General features: G+C 41.9%; 1 protein-coding gene across 1 annotated transcript in view; it reads left to right on the top strand.

Moving 5' to 3' along the window:
- Window positions 1–261: 261 nt before the first annotated feature.
- The window catches only part of LOC115162474 (disks large-associated protein 2), a 179,990-nt gene continuing 155,632 nt past the window's right edge, over window positions 262–24,619 (top strand). Inside the window, exon 1 of the mRNA XM_029713806.1 lies at window positions 262–621. The gene's annotated coding sequence lies outside the window, so the exon portion shown is untranslated. The remainder of the gene's footprint in view (window positions 622–24,619) is intronic.

Here is a 24,619-nt window from a genome sequence, read left to right as displayed (position 1 = left end):
AGCAGTCCATGTTTGGACAAAGTGGATGATGTGATGTCATCTTAACAATGTTTCAATGAGGACCATTCTCCACTCTAGGTACACATTACATGAGAGGATGGAGAGAGAGACAGAAAGAGTGAGAGCGAGAGAAAGAGAGATTGAGATAAGGAGCCCTCTCAATGCTCTACCAGCCAATAGCACATCTCTCAGTGAGGTACTGTTGTTCACGTAGACTCCAGTCAAGTATCCATGTCGCATCCAGGCTCCAGTTCCGGGTTTTGTGCGTCACCGGGCTGTGTGAACGGGCAGTGAGACTGCCTGCCGTGTTGTGCTGTGCTGCAGTAGAGGATTGTGTCGAGATTAGAAGTAGTCTCACTGGAGAGCAGAGCATCTTGCTGTCCGTTTCCCCTTTCCCCTTTTTTGCCATCCTCTTCAGAGGGTTTGGATAAAAGAAAAAGAAAAGAAGAGGAAAAAAGGAAGAGGAGGAAGGAAATAGAAAAGAGAGCCGACATCAGTGAGACTGGTTCAGAGTGAGAGTGAAGCATCTCTCACACACATGACTGTGTGATCCTCTGCTGTCATCGTGTGAAAGACAAGCCCATGCTCTCTGATGTCTCCCGCCTCTGGATACCTTGCCAGGTAAGTTCTCTCTCTTCTCTTCTCCTTTCTCCTCTGCTAAAACGGATAGAAGAGTGGAGATTAGTTATTTTTCCTGGTGAGGTCGAAAAATACATCTCGTCTGTGATGTTCTGGTGGTATTGTTGTGATGTTGGCGTTGTGTTAATGCAAAGGTGGCGTGATGATTAAACAGGTTCATGTTGGAAGTAGCAGCCGCTTGCTTCAGCTTTTGGCAGAAGACGAGGCAGGCGTGATCATTTAGAGAGATGGCTAAGCCATATGTAGCCTACAGTTCTATGTACAGTTAGCTTAACCACGGGGCTCCCTTCAACAGACCAGTAATCCTACCACAGATCTCTGCAATATCTCAATATCTGTGTGTAGTGTAGCACATTTTAGTTGTTGTCCTTGAGCACACTCAGAATGAGTTGGATTTTATTTGCTTCTGTTTTTTTATCCTCATATCATACCCACCACATCCTCATGCAGTATTTTGGCAGTGGTTGACAGGAATGATAAAATGCAGGGATAAGAGAACAGGATTTGCCTGATAACGAACTGATTCTGGGTTGTAGTCAATTAAAATAGCTAAATAGTATTTTTCTGTGGGGGAAACCCAAGTATTCTCAGTAGACTAATGCTCAGAAGCTGATGACGAAGAGACTCTGTGACAGTGCTGGTTAGGGGGCATTTTAATTCACAAAGTAGGCAATATCTCTCACTGAGTTGTATGTGTGTGGGCGGATGTTGCCTGTGTGTGTTTCAGTAAAGTGCGGGTGGGTGGTTTGAAGTTGCGTAAGTGGATTTCTCTATGATTGTGTGTGTGCCTGTGTGTGTGCTTACGTGTGTGTGTTTACAGTAACAGTATACTGCCACTCCATCATGTGTGGGGAGATATGCTCTCTCTGGGTCCTGCTGGCATTCTGAGGATTTATAAGGTCCCTGTGGTCTGGCACACGGTAAATTACACCTCTCGAGCACTGAGCCACTGCAGCTGGGTACCATACAATTCATACAGTACATGGAGCCTACAGAACACTGCTGCAGTGCAGAGCCTCTCACCCTGGTCAGGTCTCCTGTGCACGTGCTTCTAAAACACTGATCGGTATGCTTGGAGTTCTAAAGTCAAAAGCATGAGAGTTTTCCCCTGAACACAGGCCTAAGGTCAGTGTCACATTTTTCCTACCTGATGGTTAAGGTTAAGATTTAGTGCAGTAAGGATCTGTGCCTGGAGCAGTGGTCCTCTCCCTGGAGTAGAGTTGCGAAATTCCGGAAACTTTCAATGCATTTACAGGTCTTCCAGAAAACCTGGATGGAGGATTACGGATTTTCTGTTTATTCCATCCTAATTCAGGTAATCCTCCAACTGGGATTTTTGGGAAAACTAAGGAATTTATTGAACATTTCCGTAAGTTTTCAAACCCTACTCCAGGGAGAGGACCACAGATCTAGGATCTCCCTACTGCACTAAATTCTACTGAATAGCTACCACATTCCCTCAACGCTAGGAGCCTCCACTTGCTGTGTGTGTGTGTGTGTGTGTGTGTGTGTGTGTGTGTGTGTGTGTGTGTGTGTGTGTGTGTGTGTGTGTGTGTGTGTGTGTGTGTGTGTGTGTGTGTGTGTGTGTGTTACAAGGATAGTAAAACAACAAAATTCAGAAAAGTGGACACATTTAGCCGGTCCCCACATGGAAAAGGCTATTTTAGGCTTAGGGGTTGGGTCTCCTCCGTCCTTAATCCCCCCCCCCCTCTCTGCGGACGACTTTGTCAACCACTCTGAAAAGAAGGTTGAAGACATCCGCTACTCATTCACTCAGCTTATTGAGAACACTGGCCTCACTCACACAAAACTACCCTACGCCTTGACCTCTTTCTCCCCTCTCTCTCCAGATGAAATCCTGTGACTGGCTGCCTGACAGGTCTGGCTGACTGACAACCTGCCCGCTCGACCCCATCTCCTCCTCCCTTCTCCAGACCATCTCTGGAGACCTTCTCCCATTCCTCAGTTCCCTCCTCAATTCATCCCTGACCACTGGCTGCGTCTCCTCTGACTTCAAAATGGCCCGAGTCGCTCCTCTCCTCAAGAAACCAACACTCAACTCATCTGATGTCAAAAACTATAGACCTGTATCCCTGCTTTCTTTTCTTTCCAAAACACTTGAGCGTGTTGTCTCTGATCAACTTTCTCGTTATCTCTCTCAGAACGATCTTCTTGATCCTAACCAGTCAGGCTTCAAGACGGGTCAATCAACTGAGACTGCTCTTCTCTGTGTCACGGAGGCTCTTCGCACTGCCAAAGCTGACTCTCTCTCCTCTGTTCTCCTAGATCTATCCGCTGCCTCTGACACGTGAACCATCAGATCCTCCTCTCCACCCTCTCAGGGCTGGGCGTCTCAGGCTATGCACATTCTTGGATTGCATCCTACCTGGCAGGCCGCTCCTACAAGGTGACATGGAGAGGATCTGTGTCTGCACCACGTCCTCTCACTTCTGGTGTCCTCCAGGGCTCGGTTCTAGGCCCTCTCAATACATCAAGTCACTCGGCTCCGTCATATCCTCACATGGTCTCTCCTACCATTGCTATGGGGATGACACTCAACTACTTTTATCCTTCCCCCCTTCTGACAATCAGATGGTGACACACACCTCTGGGTGCCTGGCAGATATCCCACCACCTCAAGCTCAACTTCGACAAAACAGAGCTGCTATTCGTCCCGGGGAAGGCCTGTCCGCTCAAAGACCTCTCCATCACGGTTGACTCCTAACTGTTGCCCTCCCAGAGTGCAAAGAACCTTGCCTTGACCCTGGACAAATCAAATCAAATGTTATTTGTCACATGCGCCGAATACAACCGCTGTAGGCCTGACAGTGAAATGCTTACTTACAAGCCCTTAACCAAAAATGCACATTTAAGAAAATACCTACCAAAAAAAAGTATGAGATAAGAAAAATTGTCTGGGTAGCCATTTGATTAGCTGTTCAGGAGCTTAGCTGTTCAGGACAACACCCTGTCGTTCTCTGCAAACGTCAAAGCAGTAACCCCCCCTTCTAGCTCTGATTCTAGTGATAGCTACTTTATTGAGAATTTTTTTTGCTTTCTATGCCTGTGATATGTGGTTGTCCCACCTAGCTATTTTAAGATGAATGCACTAACTGTAAGTCACTCTGGATAAGAGTGTCTGCTAAATTACTAAAATGTCAAATGTAAATGTTTAAGGGTTTGGGTTACAATTAGGGTTAGAATTAGGGTTAAGGGGTTAAGGTTAGGTGTTAAGTTTAGGGTTAGGGTTAGGGGTTTGGGGTTAGGTTTAAGGTTGGGTTAGGTTAAGGGTTAGGATTAGGTTTAGTGTTAGGGAAAATAGGATTTTGAATGGGAATCAATCGTGTGTGTGTGTTGTGCATGACACTAGACTAGACTTTAGGTAGTAGCTAACTCATAAAGAAGTGACATATAGCCATCGTGCTACATGTCAAGGCTTTTTCTCCGGTCTGAATTTCCATCCTTGTTAGTTTCCCTAATGCACTGCAGTCTCTGATGGATTTAGATGCAGGCAGTCCGCCGAGGGGAGGGAGCTCAGTCAGTCCACAGACGGATCAATCATTTTTAACCGGAATCTTGGGGGCTGTATGTGAGCATGTGTGTATGTGTGTGCGTGTGCGCTGTCACCTGGCTATTCGTCCTCTCTACCTGAGCTGGAGGCTGCACGTATGAATATTAATCAGGTTCACTATATCACCTTATGGATTGTCTGTCAAAAAATCTCTATTGAAGTTGTCCCTTTCAATGGCCTGTCAGGATAAACCTGAGCATTTTAGGGTGACACATACGCCTGTTGAAATAGAAAATGATTCTGTCACTTTAATTTTTAGAGAAGACAGATGACTTGAGTGCCGTTTGTGGATTTGAATCTGTAAACAGCGTGTTTCCATATTGCGTTACTTGGAATTGATTGATGTGGTTGAGAGGGATCATTTATTTGAGCCCTCGGCTATGAGAAATGTGTGTGTGTTGAACCACACATGACCATAAACATGTGTGATGTTCCTTATTTCTCATGCGGCATCGTGAATGCCTTCCAGACATAAACTACTGTACTAGGCTATGGCACTGTGAACATTGACAAATGCCTCCGTTCCCTTATATAGTACTCCCACTACATTACATGGACATGTACTGTACGCTTGTGCACACACACTTACACATCAATACGCACAAAGAAATTATGCGTATTGGGGTCACTTAGAAATGTCCTTGTTTTTGAAAGAAAAGCAGTGAGAAATTGCCAAGAAACTGAAGATCTCGTACAACGCTGTGTACTACTCCCTTCACAGAACAACGCAAACTGGCTCTAACCAATTTCTCGCATGGAATAGCCTTCATTTCTCAGAACAAGAATAGACGAACGAGTTTCAGGAGAAAGTTATTTGTTTCTGGCCATTTTGAGCCTGTAATCGAACCCACAAAGGCTGATGCTCCAGATACTCAGCAGGTCTAAAGAAGACCAATTTTGTTGCTTCTTTAATCAGAACAACAGTTTTCAGCTGTGCTAACATAATTGCAAAAGGGTTTTCTAATGATCAATTAGCCTTTTAAAATTATAAACTTGGATTAGCTAACACAACGTGCCATTGGAACACAGGAGTGAAGGCTGCTGATAATGGGCCTCTGTACGCCCATGTAGATATTCCATAAAAAATCAGCCATTTACAGCTACAATAGTCATTTACAACATTAACAATAACAATGTCTACACTGTATTTCTGATCAATTTGATGTTATTTTAATGGACAAAAAAATTGCTTTTCTTTCAAAAACAAGGGCATTTCTAAGTGACCCCAAACGTTTGAACTGTAGTGCATATTTTCTGTGTTTTGTTCACTGACTTCAGATATTATTGATGCTGAGCTACAATTGTGGTTGACAGTTCTGGGGAAGTAATGTAAGTAGCCTACTGAAAATAGTACATAAGCAAAGAAAATACCTAAAATAAAAAAGCTGAGATCCCACTGACAACAATTCATTGACTATATGTATATATTATCACCATTATTGACACTGTTTAGTGTAATTCATATGTATCCCATACTATAATATATTTGCTCATTGAATTGGTCCATTTCAGTGGAGGGGACATTAGACATTTGATCATCATTAGGATCAAAGAATAAAGCTTCATCGGTGACGTGACTAAAAAGTCCCCACTCGCATCATTTCACACTTGGTTTGGCAGGTGCCTGGATTACAGATGGTTCAGTAGTTATTAAATGTATTGAATTATCTCTGTTTGCATTGCTTCCCTCATTCAGTCATGCTGCTGTCTGTGCTGTGGGATGGGAGAGGAGAAGGATGATCGTGTTTGCTGAGACGACCTGAAGGTTCCAGCTCTCGTGTTGATTTGCACAGTTTAATGAGCCAGATTGTCACAGTTCAACTGGCCTCATCCATTGGACTGATGAGACACACGCGCCCACACACAAACACACGCATGCATGCGTGCACACACACACACTGGACTCATCCAGTTGACTACTCAACAAGCAGCAAATACCCTAGGGGACGTAAAGTCATCATTTATGTACAGTATGCCTGATTAGCATAAGCATTATGCTATTTATAAACTGTACTATTTCTATGTACATACTGCACACCAACACTCAGGAAAACATGTTGGCCAAGGCTTTGAATAACATTACAATCAATGGGGCATGTGAATGGTTAGATATGTATTACTAGCAATGTGAGTTTGCCCTTTGTGACAGGAGCTGTTATTATTTGGATGCTGATGGCTATCAGATTATGGGTAGTCTTCTGGGATAATGGTTTTGACTGCAATCAGTGTCCAGTTGACTCCATCTGTGACGAACACACAAAGGCACACATGCGCTGCCAGACAGCATCAATGAGGTTCTGAATACACTCCTTCTTTAGTGCAGCACTCGTTCCTGATGGGGATGGCAAACCTCAATTCAGCCCAAAAGGAAAACAGGGAAAGAAAACACTATCTTGTCTTGCCTTAACATCTCTATACTGCAACCTGTGACAATGGCAGACCTCATCTCCATCCACAACAGTGGCGGTCAGTGCCGTTTAAGATGAGGGAGGACCATTTTTTTTTATGAGCATGGCCTTATTTCTATTACAGCATATTGGATGACTTTCATTCATATTCCATTCACCCAATGCGATAGGTTCAGGCTACTACATGATACTCTAATTTTCCCTATACCCATCATGAGGTTGCTACAACCTTGCCTATGAATGAAAGTTTACAACGTAGGTGCACACAGGTCAAGAGACACATTTGAGGTGACAGACAGTGACACATGGATAGACAGTGACATTCAATACCGCCTTGCACACTCTTGCCTGCATCTAGCTGATATAGGGTGTAATTATTAGTCCAACAGTTGCAAATGAGAGTTTCTATTGGAAGAAATTCAGGTATGTTTATCCTTGTTTTGTTCCGTTTGCTTCCATTTAAGAAACATTTTTCAACAGAATCGGCGGAATGAATACATCCCTGATCGCACGTAAATACAGTTCACTTTCATAGCAGCCACGTTGTATTCCTTCAATTGTGGACTTCAATGCACAACACATCAGCTGTATGTGACCAGCCAAAAAACCTTTCCATACCAAACCGCTACACACAGCCTACATCGTTGTCACCATATTAGCTAAAGTAACGTCATAGTCAGCATAGCTAATAGAACTAGCGCGTTAGTAAACCCTCTACAATCCTGCAGTAACATTACAGTGTACAGTCAGTAAGCAGTTACACTGGTGGCTCCGGGTGGCAATACATTAATAAAACCAAAAGCTTACCTTGACTTGGAAGAGTTCCAGTGTTGTGTTGGAAAGTAATTGCCAGCTAATTAACATAGCATCCCTCTGTTTGAGCACAGTGTTTCAGTAGGGTAAACTAGCTAGCTGCATTTGCTAGCTAAGTAAATGAAAGGGAAAGTGACATTTTTTTTCAATATCTCTATTTCTCTCTTGCTTCTCCTGAATTTTGGAAGAAAATAATTTCTTAAACTGTTCAACTTTTGTCTTTCTCTCTCTTTGAATCAACTACTTACCACGTGTTATACACTGCAGAGCTAGCTAGCTGTAGTTTATGCTTTCAGTACTAGATTAATTCTCTGATCCTTTGATTGGGTGGACAAAATGTCAGTTACTGCTGCAAGAGCTATAATAGGTTGGAGGACGTCTTCCGGAAGTCTATGGAAGGGGATGAGAACCATGAACCTCCTAGGTTTTGTATTGAAGTCAATGTAATCAGAGGAGGACGGAAGCTAGCTGTTATCCGGCTACACCATGGTGCTACCCTACATAGTGCTGTTGAGGCTACTGTAGACCTTCTTTGCAAAATAGTGTTTTAATCAAATATTTGGTGACGTGATTATATTTAGTATAATGTTATCTAAAAAGGATAACTTTTTAAATGTTTTAAAAAAAATGTTTTAATGAAATTAACTGAGGAGGATGGTCCTCCCCTTCCTCCTCTGATGAGCCTCCATTGATCCACAAGTAGCTTAGTACTCCAAGGGCCACCTACCAAAGTGACCCAAAAAACAGAACTGCATTTCAGCAACACTATGTAGATGTTATGAACATGAATAAGACTTGTGACTTATGACACAATTCAGCTACATTGACCACTTTCCCAACAAGTTACATAACAACTTGGAGTGTATGAAATCTTAGTCTACTTCTCTGCTATGTAAATCTGAAATCAGAACATAAATAACTTTTACCAATCAAGAGGTAAAGCTGTTTTAGTAACCGCATCAACTACACTTTCTCAACATGTTTACTGACATGTTGACCACTTTCCCAACAGCTTGGACAAAAACGTATTATGTATGAAATCTTGGTCTACTTTTGCTTTTCAAATCTAAAATCAGAACAGAAATATCTTCTACCAAATAAATTATAGCATTGGAGAAGCACTTAAGACTGATTAGGCCACACAGCTCACCCCAACCCACTAAACTAATCCACGCATTAACCAAACTACAATAGTGACCCCACTTACTATAGCTAACCCATGGCCTACCTATCTAAAACATTCACTATTACTACTATAATGTACTGCTACTAGAACTTCTGGTCTATCAACAATTTATAAAACATTCACTCCATTTCCTACACAAGCCTCAATTTTCCACTAGATGCACCATCATATTTCTCTCCCCAAATAATAGACTAAAATGTCTTCCACTAACATAAACATTAAGGATGTAACAATTCGCTGATACACGTGTCCTCTACTTCAGTGTCAAACTGCATGTAACTGTGTTGACCATCATTACTCTACAAGTCATTTTGCATTCCATTGCCGAACAACCCCCAGGCAATATCAGTAGCATAGTCCACCCACCTGCGCACTGTGCCAAGCTTCATGCGTTGACCAACACGAGATAGGCGGCCTGTTCCTGATCATGCACATCTGCACAGCACCTTCAGCATTAAATGCTAAAATGACTTGCGTGATATTAGGCTTTATTGGTTGAGTGACAACCTAAGTAATTTGCAAGGTTATTGTTATCTATGCGCTGTTGAAAATGGTTTTACCAGAATAAAAGTAAGCTACCGGAGACACAACGCTCATCTGGCTATACCCGCAGAAGGGGGCTTACAATAGATTTTATTGAGATTGTTCAGGTTGATCGTCAGCAATAGTTTTGTTAGTTTGCTTCAAACAATCAGTTTAAAACAAAAGTGTACAACACATTATGAACACCTGCTCTTTCCATGACAGAGACTGACCAGGTGATTCCAGATGAGCGCTATGATCCCTTATTGATGTCACCTATTAAATTCACTTAAATCAGTGTAGATGAAGGGGAGGAGACAGGTTAGAGAATGATTTTTAAGCCTTGAGACATGGATTGTGTTTGTGTGCCATTCCGAGGATGAATGGGCAAGACAAAATATTTAAGTGCCTTTGAACGGGGTATGGTGGTAGATGTCAGGCCACCGTTTTGAGTGTGTCAAGAATTGCTGCTGGGTTTTTCACTCTCAACAGTTTCTCGTGTGTATCAAGAATAGTGCACCACCCAAAGGACATCCAGCCAACCTGACACAACTGTGGGAATCATTGGAGTCAACATGGGCCAACATTCCTGTGGAACGTGTTGGTCAATTTCAGATGATCAGTTGTATATAATTATCAAACTTATACATTGGTAGTAGAAAGGAAACACAAACTCTGTTTAAGTATTAAAATTCTCCTTTAGTAATACAATTGTAGGCAGAAGTTGGTACAGAGTACAGTATATGATAGCTCTCCCCAGGTTCTGCGAGGTGTCTAAGATATCCTGCAGCTTATATAGGTATAGGTTAATAACAAGGTGACATTTCACAATAGATAAGTCTAAGCATCTTCTGCCAGTTGGCGGTTTCCATCAGTCCTGTGGTGGCCTTGTGTTCTCAGAAAACCAGTCAAATTCTCAGAACCTCAGACAGTCACAGTTGGACCCAGACAGGAGGAATATGAGCGTAGGTGATTTCCACCTTCTGATAGTGTCTGCAGGGCATATCACTCAAAACAGGTGTAAACCCACACACAGAGGTCTCCTAAGAGGAGACCTTACAGTTTATCATAACACAATTTATTAACCCTTTAAAAGGTATGAGGCCTTGGTTTAACCCCTTAATTTCCCCCTTTGAGCCAACCAGGCTTCAACAAAAGCGACTCAAGCATAATGATTATAAGAATTCATCCATAAAAGGTGCATTAGGCTGCAAGCAATCCTCAGGAGATTGAGGATAGAAATAAGGGTCAAGGTGTTGTGTACTCTTATCTGTTATGATGGTTGTGACATCTTCTGGCAGCGCGATAGGTGGTGCCACCCCTGACACTCCTGGACCTTCACCGCTGTAGCTGTTGCTGCGATGACCTGGTATCCATTTTCTCTTGTGGACCTTCAGCTTGATCCATTCTCCCACGTCAACAGGTAGGCGGTCTGGGACATCCTGCTCTGGAACTTCCTGGGCTTTCCTGTATTGGGAATACAAAGACATAACAGCATGGGTTAGTTCCTTCATATATTTGCTCAAATCATCATCCAGTGCAGTCAGGTCAGCCAGTTTTGGAGCCATTTGTCTGTGTAAAGGAACATTCATTGGACGGCCAGTTAAGAGCTCATGTGGGCTAAGCCCTGTTCCGTGGTTTATACTATTGCACATTTTCATCAGGACTAAGGGAAGACACTCTACCCATGACTTCCCTGTGGAGTGGCATGCTTTGGCAAGCCCCCCTTTTATGGTCTGATTAGCCCTCTCAGTAATCCCATTACTTTGTGGGTGGTAGATACAGACTTATGATCTATCCCCAATTGGGCAGCCACCTGTGCAACCACATCTCCTGTCAAATGGGTGCCATTGTCTGTGGAGAGAACTTCCGGTATACCAAATCTAGGGATGATTTCCCTTACCAGAAGTTTTGCTACCATTTTGGCATCACAGTGCACGGTTGGAAATGCTTCGACCCACCTGGTAAAACGGTTAATTATTACCAGGCAGTATCTCTTTCTTTCCTTTCGTTCAGCCATGTCTATGAAATCCATAGCTAAATGGGTGAATGGGCCGGCCAGCGCTGGCCCATTGTACTCTGTACCGAAATTTCCCTGGTTTCAGGGGGGTACCCTTACCAATGTTGTATTTCATGCATGTAGTACATTTATACACATGTGTTTTCCAAATTTCAATCAGATTTGGACAAAACCTGGTGTCAGATATTAGTCTAACCATCTCCCCCCTTGGCGCTTGGCCCACTCTGTGGGCCAGGCGACACACAGAGGAGACGAGAGGTAAGGGCAGGACAGGTTTGCCAGAGAGAGACTGCCTCCACAGTCCATCAGGGCCCCTAGAGCAACTTCTAGACTCCCTCAAAGGGTGATTAAGTGCATCCGCAGCCTGGTGTTGGTCCAGATCAGTGATTTCAGACGTACACAGGGTAGTAAGCATAACGGCATGAGTATGGCAGCGAGAAGCAGCATTCTTAGCAGCAGCATCAGCAGCGGCATTACCGAAACGAATGCTATCAGTGTTGCCTGTGTGGGCACGGACCTTGAGAAGAGCCAACTCAGCCGGAAGCAACATGGCCTCCAGCAGGGCTTCAATCTGTAAGAGGTTTTTAATTGGAGTACCGGATGCGTTAACAAAATCCCTGCCTTTCCAAACCCATACCCAAGATAGGCAAACACCATTGGCGTATGCAGAGTCAGAATAAATGTTAACCTTCAAACCACTACCTAATATACAGTACATGCTTCAGTAAGGGCCAGGAGCTCAGCTTGTTGTGCTGAGCAATGTTCAGGCAAGGGCTGTTCAATCAACAATGACCTATCCAGTGAGACTATACCAAACACTGCATGTTTCCTACCAGTCTCCCTATCAATAAAGGCAGAGCCGTCAACAAAGAGTGTAACATCAGGGAGTACGAGAGGTTCATCATAGAGGTTAGTCCTGGTGTTAGAATCACGTTGGACTTGATCAGGACAGTAGTGAGGTTCTCCATCTACCAGAGACACGTGCAGTTGTGCTGGGTTAACAACAGAGCATCATGGAATCGTAAGGTGAGGCTGTGTCAGAAGGCATTCATACCCAGAAATCCCTGCAGCTGTTGATGAAGGCACATGTTTCTCATATGGCCTGCCACACCGCAGTACCAGCACACCAGCGGTTGTCTCTGTATGGATAGGCATGTTTGTGGGTTCCCATATGGTTGAGGAGGGAACTGAGCAGCAGGTGCTTGGGTAAACTGTTGAGCATGTTGTGGAGGAGGCTGCTGCTGCAGGGCAGCTGGGGTTACAGCCACCATTAGATTGTTGGTTTTTCCTTTGTCCAGTTGGGCTAGTTGGGCTTTCTTGAGTTGTGTGTCAAGGCCAGTCTTCCTTGCTTTTTCTTCAGTCTTCATTTTTTCCCAAGCTCTGCAGTGATGCGGGGCAATTATTTTGCTGCTGTGTCCAAGTCTCCAAAACTCCATGGTTTGTAATTATAGTATGGTTGTCCCGTACCTCAGGTCTTTATCACCAGAGGGTAAGTTCCCACGGAACACCTGGCTGTGTCTTCATCCATTCAGTCCGTTTCATCGCCAGTCTCTGTGATGTTGGGGGCTGTATGTTTTTAAATTCACCCTGTAATAGTGCTACCTCACTTTGCACCATGTTTGATAAGCGCCATAGTTCTGCCCTCGAGCAATCCAGCTGTGGCTGCATACTCTGTGAACCGGCAGCACGTGCATGACAGTCCTTCAGACTGTCGGGAAACTCGCCTTCTTCTTCAATTTCAGCTCCACTTTCGTCTTATCTCCTCTTCTCTTCTCTTCCTTTGTTAAGTTGCTTCCACTTATCCTTTTGTCTCTGACTTCATCATCGCAATGTCGTCTGATTTTGTCAACAGCTTTATCCATTTCTCTCTGCACCTTCTTTTATTGAGCTGCCATGAGGTCCTTTGCCATGGGGTCCTTTGTCCTTTGCCATCATTCCATACATCTCCTAGTTCTTGATACATCTTACTCAGTGGTGGGAACGAGACCAAGCACCTGGAGCTATTAGTTCGTTTGGGAGTAAATTGCTTTAAACATATCTCCGCAGTAGGGAGGGGGTGATGGAGCCTATTGTGGAGCGCTGCATTCTAGAGGGAGCTTCTCGGCCTTGAGAGAACCAGGGTCTTTAATCTTTGTCAATTCCTTTTTCAAACAGGTAGCTTTCTGTTGAGTCCAGAACAGGTTACCCTCAGTTTTTAACATTGACAAAGCAGTCACAGAAAACAGGGGGGATTTTTTATTTTCCTTGGTCTTATTTTCCTGTCTTCTTTTCACGATATTCTGTACATGTTGATACTTGGTTTTATTAAGCGACCCGTCCTTAGGTGTCCTTAGTCCAATCATGCCATTCTTGAAAACCCAGGTTAAGTCTTTTCCCATAGTGGGGTATTTTCTTACTAAGAACTGTAGAGGGGTGGCGGGTTTCATAGCGACTGGTCCCTCAGGTAACTCTGAGCTCCCGTCTGCCATATCTCAAAATGTTTTATTTTTAATTAGGCTCTGTGTAATGTGAATACAGATAAATGAATGCAAAATAACCCTGTATGTGTATAGTCTATCCCTTAACTCGCATAAGTTTATTTAAAGCAGGGTGATAAGTAAATGATAACTGAATACCATGTTATGTATGGGTGGTGTGTCACGGGTGTCGTAGGGGTTGGACCAAAATGCAGTGGGAATGTGTATACTCATCTTCTTTTATTAGGCAGATAGAAGGAAAACCAAAACAAAACACACGTTTACAAAAACAACGACGATAAACAGTCCCGTAAGGCTTACAGCTATACAAGGAACAACTACCCACAAAATCCCATAGAAAAACACCCCTCTTAAATAGGACCTTCAATTAGAAGCAACTAGGAGCAGCTGCTTCCAATTGAAGGTCAACCCAACAAACACCACATTGAAATAGACATACTAGAACATAACCCAACAAACCCCGAAACACTCTAAACAAACACCCCTCTTAATAAATCATAACATAGCCCAACAAACCCCGAAACACTCTAAACAAACACCCCCTGCCACGTCCTGACCAAACTACAATAACAAATAACCCCTTATACTGGTCAGGACGTGACATGGTGTACAATAATCATCATCTATGGAGCAACCACGAAATAGTAAATGATTCAAGATGATTTATAAATGGTATAAACTTTGGTGTAACCTCCACAACAATCCTGGTATCGCTGAGATAATCTTCTCCTTGCAAGGGAGAAACTATTACTTGAAAACAATGTATTTTTAAAATGGTGTGGGTAAGTAACACACGGGCAGGTGTATTCACTAATACAGCAATGGTGTATGCTTTAAGGTTTATCCCCCCCACAGGCAACCCTTCGAACATCTGATCCAAAAGTCCACTTCACTAATTCAAATACACAGGCTTTATATTGTCTATAACTAACTCCTGATTTAACATCCAACCATCCAGTCATACCACACAGAAGACATGATACATAGAACAATTACAGAATACCTTATCCGAAAAATATTCAAACCCTTAACTCTGTCACAACAATCAGCGTTTTATACTTGGATTTAATGCCCTAAGTCCTATCACCAAGTCTCATCAAACACAAACAATTATCGGCAGTTTATACTTGGAATTTATGCCCTGAGACCTATCGCCAAGTCTCATAATGATAAACATTTAACCCAGGAATGTATAACCTATTTCCACCTAGGTGGGCTGTGCTTCCACCCACGGGTTGTGTAACAATAATTTCACACTTTCAATTATTCCACTATTACAGAGAAATTTAGGTTTGTATAAATTTAACAGTGAGGAAACACTTACTTGCCAGAATGACTCATTAACCACAACTTGCAAATTACAGACTTTAGATATAACAGGCATCTGCTTACCTTATAATTTTGTAGCGCGTTGATCAATGGTCAGTCCAGCGAAGTGGTCACTCGGTCCTGGCAAGCTCGCCAAAGTGTTGGTCAATTTCTTCAACAGATGACCAGTTCTATATAATTATCAAACGTATATATTGGTAGTAGAAAGGAAACAAACTCTTTGTTTAAGTATTAAAATGATCATTTAGTAATACAATTGTAGGCAGAAGTTGGTACAGAGTACAGTATATGATAGCTCTCCCCAGGTTCTGCGAGGTGTCTAAGACATCCTGCAGCTTATATAGGTATAGGTTCATAACAAGGTGACATTTCACAACAGATAAGTCTAAGCATCTTCTGCCAGGTGGCAGTTTCCATCAGTCCTGCAGTGGCCTTGTGTTCTCAGAAAACCAGTCGTATTCTCAGAACCTCAGACAGTCACAGACAGACAGGAGGAGTATGAGCTTAGGCGGTTTCCGCCTTCTAATAGTGTCTGTAGGGCATATCACTCAAGACAGGTGTTAACACACAGAGGTCTCCTGAGAGGAGACCTTACAGTTTATCATAACACAATTTATTAACCCTTTAAAATGGTGTGAGGCCTTGGTTTAACCCCTTCAAATGCTTTTCATTTACATTACATTTTAGTCATTTAGCAGACATTCTTATCCAGAGCATACTTTTGTTTTTTTTTCTCCATACTGGCCCCCTGTGGGAATCAAACCCACAACCCTGGCGTTGCAAACACCATTGCATTGTATATATTGGTAGTAGAAAGGAAACAAACTCTTTGTTTAAGTATTAAAATGATCATTTAGTAATACAATTGTAGGCAGAAGTTGGTACAGAGTACAGTATATGATAGCTCTCCCCAGGTTCCCCAGGTTCTGCGAGGTGTCTAAGACATCCTGCAGCTTATATAGGTATAGGTTCATAACAAGGTGACATTTCACAACAGATAAGTCTAAGCATCTTCTGCCAGGTGGCAGTTTCCATCAGTCCTGCAGTGGCCTTGTGTTCTCAGAAAACCAGTCGTATTCTCAGAACCTCAGACAGTCACAGACAGACAGGAGGAGTATGAGCTTAGGCGGTTTCCGCCTTCTAATAGTGTCTGTAGGGCATATCACTCAAGACAGGTGTTAACACACAGAGGTCTCCTGAGAGGAGACCTTACAGTTTATCATAACACAATTTATTAACCCTTTAAAATGGTGTGAGGCCTTGGTTTAACCCCTTCAAATGCTTTTCATTTACATTACATTTTAGTCATTTAGCAGACATTCTTATCCAGAGCATACTTTTTTTTTGTTTTTTTTTCTCCATACTGGCCCCCTGTGGGAATCAAACCCACAACCCTGGCGTTGCAAACACCATTGCATTGCAAACACCATGCTTTACCAACTGAGCCACAGGGAAGGCATACCTTTTCACACCTTGTAGAGTCCATTACCTGACAAATTGAGGCTGTTCTGAGGAAAAAAGGGTTCTGAGGGCAAAAGGGGGTGCAACTCAATATTAGAAAGGTGTTCCTAATGTTTTGTACACTCAGCAATAAATTTTTCGCGGCGCACTGCATGGCCAAAGCGAACAGAGAAGAGAAGACCACTTCGTAAAAACTTCCAACCGGTCCAAACCATTACATTTTGAGATGGGCTGAAATCCAAAGTTGTGCTACATATTCATAGGCTACGTCATAGCTAATTTGTAAACAAACAAATATTGATACATTAATAGCTCAAACACTTAATCTACAAAAATTACAAGTTAGTTAGTTGGTGATGGTAATTGTTTTACGAAGTGGGTGGACAAATAACTCATGTTATCGTGATAATGGTAAATGCCTAGCCTCCATTATGGCTCAGCTCAGGTGTAAACGAAAACTGAAACGAAAAGGAAAAATAATAATGAAAAAAATATTTTGGAAACTGAAATGAAATAATTGACAAACCCGCCATTTGAAAAACTACAACTATGCTGAAACTATTATCTTTGACTCCAAAACAAAATAAAATAAATTAAAATAAAAACCATGTTCATTTATATGTATTTCTTTTTACTTCTGGCAAAAATCAAATGGGGTTTTTAATAGGGTTTTAAAACCCTTGGGGGGGTTTCAAGCTATTGAATCTGCCGAGTAAATGCGGCCAGGAGATGGCGATGTTTCAAATAGGCCTAGCTTGTGCATCACTAACACTAGTTATCACTAGCTAACAGGGGAAAAATCAACTAGGTAGCTAACTTGATTCTTCTTACATGTACTACTAAAGTTAAAAAGTATTGGATTGATGTCAACATGGGTGAGAGAGAGTTTCCTTCCACCATATTTTTTTCACTAGTCTCTGCGCTATTCCTTTTAAATCCAAATCACATTGAGATTAAACCTAACCTGATGTATGACCTGACCCATGACCTTATGTATTACTGCCCCCAAGTTGAAAGAAGTGACATGCCAAAAAACACACAAAAACTATACAACACAAATGGCTTCTAGCCTCCCACATGCTTTCTGTCCCTAACCAGACTTTCATCCTAACATTTCATGTGGATGAATTACCTGACGCATAAGAAAAACAGGCCTGATGGAAACATTTGTCTGTAAAATGTCCCAATATCGACATAATACAATATGCTAGACAAGGGTGCATAATTTTTTTGTCGGTGAAAAGGATTAAGCAATAATTGCGGTGGAAACAAATATTTATATAATAACCATCATGTCAAAGTAAACTTGGAGTCACACTATGATATATTATGTTGCACCACAAGGTCATGGAAAGGCATGAAGAGTTAATAGGCAGATTAAACAAGTTATGATGAACTTCACAACTTATGGTGGTTAAGTGCACGGTGATGAGCTGCATGCAAATGTACAATAAATATCGAGGGTATTATTTAAATGCTGGTGACATGATGATCGGTGCTTGGCTGCCAATTTATCAAATAAAAATGATCTCGCTCTTATCCTTATCTCATCATTTAACCTATCCTGTCCACTTCGTCAGTCGACTGTTGTCTAGAGCATGCTCCAAAACCAGATTGGACAAGTTTGTTATTTATCGCAGCAGTTTTTGTGACAAAACCATTGGTAGAGTTGAAAATGTGATGGAAACACATTTCATAAAATGTTTTATTTGGTACATGGAAACTAAAATGCAAAAGTGCTTTTTATGTGCGCTACTTCATCACGCACAGCTTTTTATCCGTGACAGCTTTTTATCCGTGGTGGGAAAATGCGATTAAAAAAAAAAAAGTATATATGGATAAACATCTGTCACCAATTGGATGGAAACCTAGCTCCTAACACTAGAACTGAAACGAAATAATATATAAACAAAATAGCGATACAGTCAAAGTATTTACACCCCTTGACTTTTTCCACATTTTGTTGTGTTACAGCTTAAATTTAAAATGGGTTAAATCACGATTTTGTTTCACTGGCCTACACACAATACCCCATAATGTCAAACTGTGGTAAAGAAATGAACTGTATGTCCTGATTACAAAGCGTTATGTTTGGGGCAACACAACACGTCACTGAGTACCACTCTTCATATTTTTAAGCATGGTGGTGGCTGCATCATGTTATGAGTATGTTTGTCATCAGCAAGGGAGTTTTTTTGGATAAAAAATAAATGGAATAGCACAAGCACAAGCAAAATCCTAGAGGAAAACCTGGTTCAGTCTGCTTTCCAACAGACACTAGGATAAAAATGTACCTTTCAGCAGAACAATAACCTAAAACACAAGCCAAATATACACTGGAGTTACTTACCAAGACGACATTGAATGTTCCTGAGTGGCCTAGTTACACTTTTGACTTAAATCAGCTTGAAAATCTTGAAAATGGCTGTCTAGCAATGATCTACAACCAACTTGACAGAGCTTGAAGAATTTTACAAATAATAATGTTCAAATGATGCACAATCTAGGTGTGCAAAGCTCTTAGAGACTTACCCAGAAAGATTCACAACTGTAATCGCTACCAAAGGTATTTCAAACATGTATTGATTCAGGGGTGTGAATAGTTATGTAAATTAGATATTTCTGTATGAATGAATGAATGACATTTTATTTTCGTGTCAAATTGCCAGTTGGCAACCCATCCCTTATGGGATTAATTGACATATCAACAAACATTACAATAATTCACTGTGATAATTCAGTGATAATTCTTCTTCCGGTGCATCGCATGAAGAGTGAAAAAATCTAGGATAAAAATCAATACATAATTGTAAGTTATCCAAACAATGATTTTATATATATATATATATATATATATATATATATATATATACATATACATACATACATACATATCCATATATACACACATACATTCATACATACAAAGCGGGCAAAGAAGGTGTTTACAGTAGCTTGTCTGGAAGTAAGACGTTGGTGGCTAGTTTTCCTTTTGTAGTCCGTGATTGTGTGGCAGGGTCTACAGATAGTTCTCAGACTTACATTGGAATAGAAATGGTCAAGATGAGAGGAAACTTATTCAAAGGGAATCTTTCTGGACCCACAAGCTCAACACACTGTCTCCTCTTGGCCTTAACGAGGAGTTTGACTTGAAACCGTTTTTATAATTTCAATATGTCCAAATTGTGTTTTTTTAATCCTAATTGAATATTGTATGTATGTTACTGTAAATATTGATCACATTCCTTGTGTATGATCATATATTTTGATACATTGAATGTTAATATTGTGAAAATATGTTTTACATTTTTTACCTCCTGTTTCAGGAAGTGATGTCACTGAGTACTATATATAGGACCTTCCACCCCCACCTGGGATATGGATGCCTGATGAAGACCTAATGGTCAAAATATTGTTATAAATAAATATCACCTGGGAGCATGAGAAGGAGTGTGTAGCGTTTTCCATGAGTTTGCCTACAACTCCAGCACCTGCGGAAAGTACCTTGATATTCTTCAGCTTTTGTACAGGGTCTACAAACAATCACGGACTACAAAGGGAAAACCAGCCACGTCACAGACACCAATGTCTTGCTTCCGGACAAGCTAAACACCTTATTTGCCTGCTTTGAGGATAACACAGTGCCACCGACACGGCCCCCTACCAAGGACTGTGGGCTCTCCTGAGTAAGACATTTAAGCGTGTTAACCCTCACAAGGCTGCCGGCCCAGACGGCATCCCTAGCCGCGTCCTCAGAGCATGCGCAGACCAGCTGGCTAGAGTGCTTATGGACATATTCAATCTCTCCATATCCCAGTCTGCTGTCCCCACTTGCTTGAAGATGTCCACAATTGTTCCTGTACCCAAGAAAGCAAAGGTAACTGAACTAAATGACTATCACCCTGTAGCACTCACTTCTGTCATCATGAAGTGCTTTGAAAGGAAGTGCTTTGAAAGTTAAGTATCATATCACCTCTCCCATCTCTACAGAGGAACTCTTGGTCACCTCCCTGACCAACACCCTTCTACCTCGATTCCTCAGTTTGGCCGGGCGGCCAGCTATACAGTAGGAAGAGTATTGGTGGTTCCAAACTTCTTACATTTAAGAATGATGGTGGCCACTGTGTTCAAAGGGAACATCAATGCTGCAGAAATGTTTTGGTACCCTTCCCCAGATGTGCCTCAACACAATCCTGTATCAGAACTCGATGGACAATTTCTTCGACCTCATGGCTTGGTTTTTGCTCGAATACTTTCCAAATGCACTGTATATACACTGGCAGGTAAATGATTCAAGTAGGCTATATGGAGAGAAAGCCTCCTCGCTGCATTGATAATAAAAGGCCTAATTTACAGCTTACTTAGTTGGGGCGGCAGGCTGGTCTAGTGGTTAGAGTGTTTGACTAGTAACCGAAAGTTTGCAAGATTGAATCCCTAAGCTGACAAGTTAAAAATCTGTCGTTCTGCTCCTGAACAAGGCTGTTAACCCACTGTTCCTAGGTCATCATTGTAAATAAGAATTTGTTCTTAACTGACCTGCCTAGTTAAATAAAGGTTAAAAAAGTGCCTTTGTTTTAGTGAATCATTCATTTGAGATCCCCCCTCTCTCTGCATCTGAAGTGTAGAGCAGAAAAGCAGGTGTGTTTCAGAGAGATCTATGAAGTAGAGAAGTACAGAGTCTTTCCTTTAGTACCAACTTTGGGTGAAATTAACCAGTAATATATTACGTTTTTCTTATACTGTATGTAAGAGAAAAACCTCTGTCTCTGAAATTCCTTGGTCGTTTGACGCTGCGTCCCGGGGTTTGCTCCCCTGTTGCCATGGAGACGTCGTCAGGCAGTGTTGGCGATGGCGATTCGTGCATTTCGATGCAAGATGCAAACAGTACCACGTCAAGCCATGTCACTTCTTTAGACTCACCAGGTCCAACTGGCTGTGCTTGGGTGGTGGGCGGGTGCGTTTGTGTGTGTGAAAGAGAGTAGGAGAGGGAGAGAGATAGGAAAAAGAGAGAGAGAGAGAAAGAGCGTGTGCTAGAGAGAGAGAGTGTGTGTTTGTGCGTGTATGTGTGTGTGAGAGAGAGAGATTCCCACACACCCTCCTACTAAGAGGAAGGTGTGTCAGGGGAGAGGTGTATGTGTGTCTGTCTGTGTGGGTGGGATCATACTGCAATGGTGCAGTTTATTTCCCTCAAGTTTGGTCTTTGCCCACCTCAAGGGCATTTCAATAAACCTATATTACCTCAAATCTCAAATGGAGCCCATTCATGTATTTTCCTGCCAAATCCAGATACACACATGACATCATGACATACCTTTTGTATAGTTTATGGGTAATAGAGTAAAGTATTTTTATTGACTCACACATGACATGTAGGAAGGGAAATCCTTCCTAGCTTATTGAGTGCCTTGGGGCTACACTGTAAGGAGAATATACAGCACAAGTACAGCACACGTTAGTGTGGACATAACCTGTAAATAATAAGCTCATGACTAATGCTGTGCTCAAGCTTAGTGAAATCAGGGGTGATGTTCTTGGTTTGCATAGCACTGCCACTACCATGTGTCAGTATTGTGCACTAGTCTTCACGGTTTCAACAGATCCGAAATTCCAAGATCCGACCCGGGACCCAAATGGGGTCCTAAATTCTGACTTTTCAATTTTGTGCTCCGTATTTAGTTTAAGGTGAAAAGTAGGCCTGTTGTAAAAGATATAGCATTAGCCTATTGTTGTCATTTGTTGGGTAGGCCTACGGTATGCAATCACCTTTGTTGGTAATAGCTGCAATATAGGCGTAGTCTTCATTCTGTTGAGCCATTTTCTTTGGCCAAATGAAGTTCCAGCTGTAATGTTGTGTTTGCCACAATATAATACAATTACCGGTAGGTCTACTATGCTACTCGCACTCAAACCATGAAAAGGAAAAACCAAAGAGGGCAAGATGCAAAACTTAATTTAATGTCGCAATATAATAACCTGTTTGTATTTTCCCTAAAAACAATGACTTACTTTTTATATTGCCCTAATAAAGTTGAACAACTTTTTTGAAGGTCTGGTGTGTTATGGCTATTATTAGGCTTAGCTACTGCACACCTATGAAGGCTGTGCTCCCCGGCACTCCAACTGACTCCGACAGTTGAGGTGAGGAAGAACGTTCTAGGCCTACCAGAGTTACTCCTTTAATCTAACAATATAATTCGTTCAAAAAAATATTCTGATTGAACATTTACGAATTAGCCTCTTTCTGTATGCCTATATTTGTATAGCATTAGTAGCCTATCTGACAAGTATAAAGAAATCCATGTCGGGAACATGGCGCTGGCATTTCTCTATCTTTCTCTCAATCTCTCTAGGGCTAGGCCTAAACTTGTCTCTCTTAATATTTTTTTTTTATATTAATATCGTACTATGAACACCTAGGTCTATAGGTCTATATGCATGCAATGCTTACTGCATTTAGCACTCAAATCTCCAACAGCTGAACCATGAGGTAGACAGTTATTGTTTTAGGAAAGTAAAAACCAACAGAACAACGTTTTGAATATGCTACACATCGAAACACAACTAATAGTTGTTTTGTAATTTGTTATACAGATGTAGGATATTTATTTGAGCCAGTTTGCTACAGCAAGAAAATAATCCTTCAGCAACAGGAAATGTGAATTGTAATGTGGATTATAATTAATGGACATGTTTGTAGGGGTTGATGCATTTTACGTTAGTGCAAATAAAGTCAGACATTTCTAAGTGGAAATAACAAACTTTAGAAGCCTTTTTAAAACTCAAATATTCTACAAGTTAGCACTTTCTGCTGTGCAGGAAAATTCTCAGCAAGAAAATAGTGATCAAATTAAGATCCTACATGTGTAGACAGTTTTTAAGGACACTTAACTGTGGATCATTTGGCCAATGTCGCTTGTTTATTGATGGCGCTGGAAGTGCCCAGTTGAACGTTTCTCTCTCTCTTTCTTCTTTCGGATGTGAACTGGTCCGAACAAGCACGGGTCTGTTTGGGTCTGTATTTCACGGTTCATTTCGGAACAGGTCTGACTGTCCTCGGGTCCATTTGCAACGGGTCTCTGTTTTTGAAAATGTATTTAAGCAATATCAGGTTGGGTGGGAAGTCACTTATCTATTTAGGAACAGAATCCAACTTTTTGGGCTAGAGAAGACCTCCACTGTGCACTGCAGTATAATCCAGAGTGGGAACACAGTGTCCACAAACATCAGTTCCCCTTACCCTCATCTTATGATTCAACTCAGTCTCCAACTGCGCTCACTTTCTTTCTCTAGTTTAGTGTTTAAGAGCTATGACATGATGCAGTGTTTTTTCCATCAGTGAGTCAATTTGTAATGCAGCAGTGCTAAGCGAGCATCTTCAGATGCCCCAGACTGCAGTTCTTTTATCTGTTGGCTGTATCTACATCACTGTCAGGCTGCAGGACTCGGTGCTTGCTCAACAACTCATGACGACGAGGTCACTAAGACCAATTTTAGCAGAACAGGGTGATAGAGATTTACCTCTGTGTCTCAAATAGTAGTACCCTAAAGTAGTGCACTGTATAGGGAATAAGGTGTCATTTGACGTTCGCCCAAACACTTCAACCAGCTTTGAAACTAGTTTGGATAGAGAGGAGGTCTTTGGATATAACATCTGCCAAAGATCAGCTGTGTTTCACAGGGAATTCTCTCCATAAGATAGCACAGTACCCAATAAGAGTATCTGCCAGTGAGATGAGTGAAGGCAGGATTTCTGTTTTCCCATTATAGTCTAGCTAACCTTAGCAGCAACCATTCCCCTCACCTGCCCTCTGCTCTGTACAGGAAGAAACCCTGACCCTGTTCTCCTCCATGCGCTGGTCGTTTCACTGTTTTCTCCAGAGACTGCTGTTCTGTTTGTGCTCTTTGGTGGCAGAGATAGATACAGTAGAGCGAGAGAGACAGAGGTGATTTTGCAGAGCAGCTGTGACAGATGGCTCTGACCTCAGCTATATTCTACACAGCTCCCGTGTGGCTCAGTTGGTGGTGCATCATACTTGAAATACCAAGGTTGAGGGTTCGAGTCCCATGAGGAACCAGTGCGAAAAGTAAAGTATGAAAATGTATGTGCTCACTACTGTACGTTGATCTGTATAAGAGTGTCTGCTAAAATGTAAAAATGTTTTATACAAACCCTCTGGGTGGGCTGAAGGGGTC

This window comes from Salmo trutta, chromosome 25, assembly GCF_901001165.1.
Source record: "Salmo trutta chromosome 25, fSalTru1.1, whole genome shotgun sequence".
Classification (NCBI taxonomy): domain Eukaryota; kingdom Metazoa; phylum Chordata; class Actinopteri; order Salmoniformes; family Salmonidae; genus Salmo; species Salmo trutta.
Note: the sequence above shows the minus strand (reverse complement) of the source record. Positions and strands in the feature narration are given on the sequence as shown.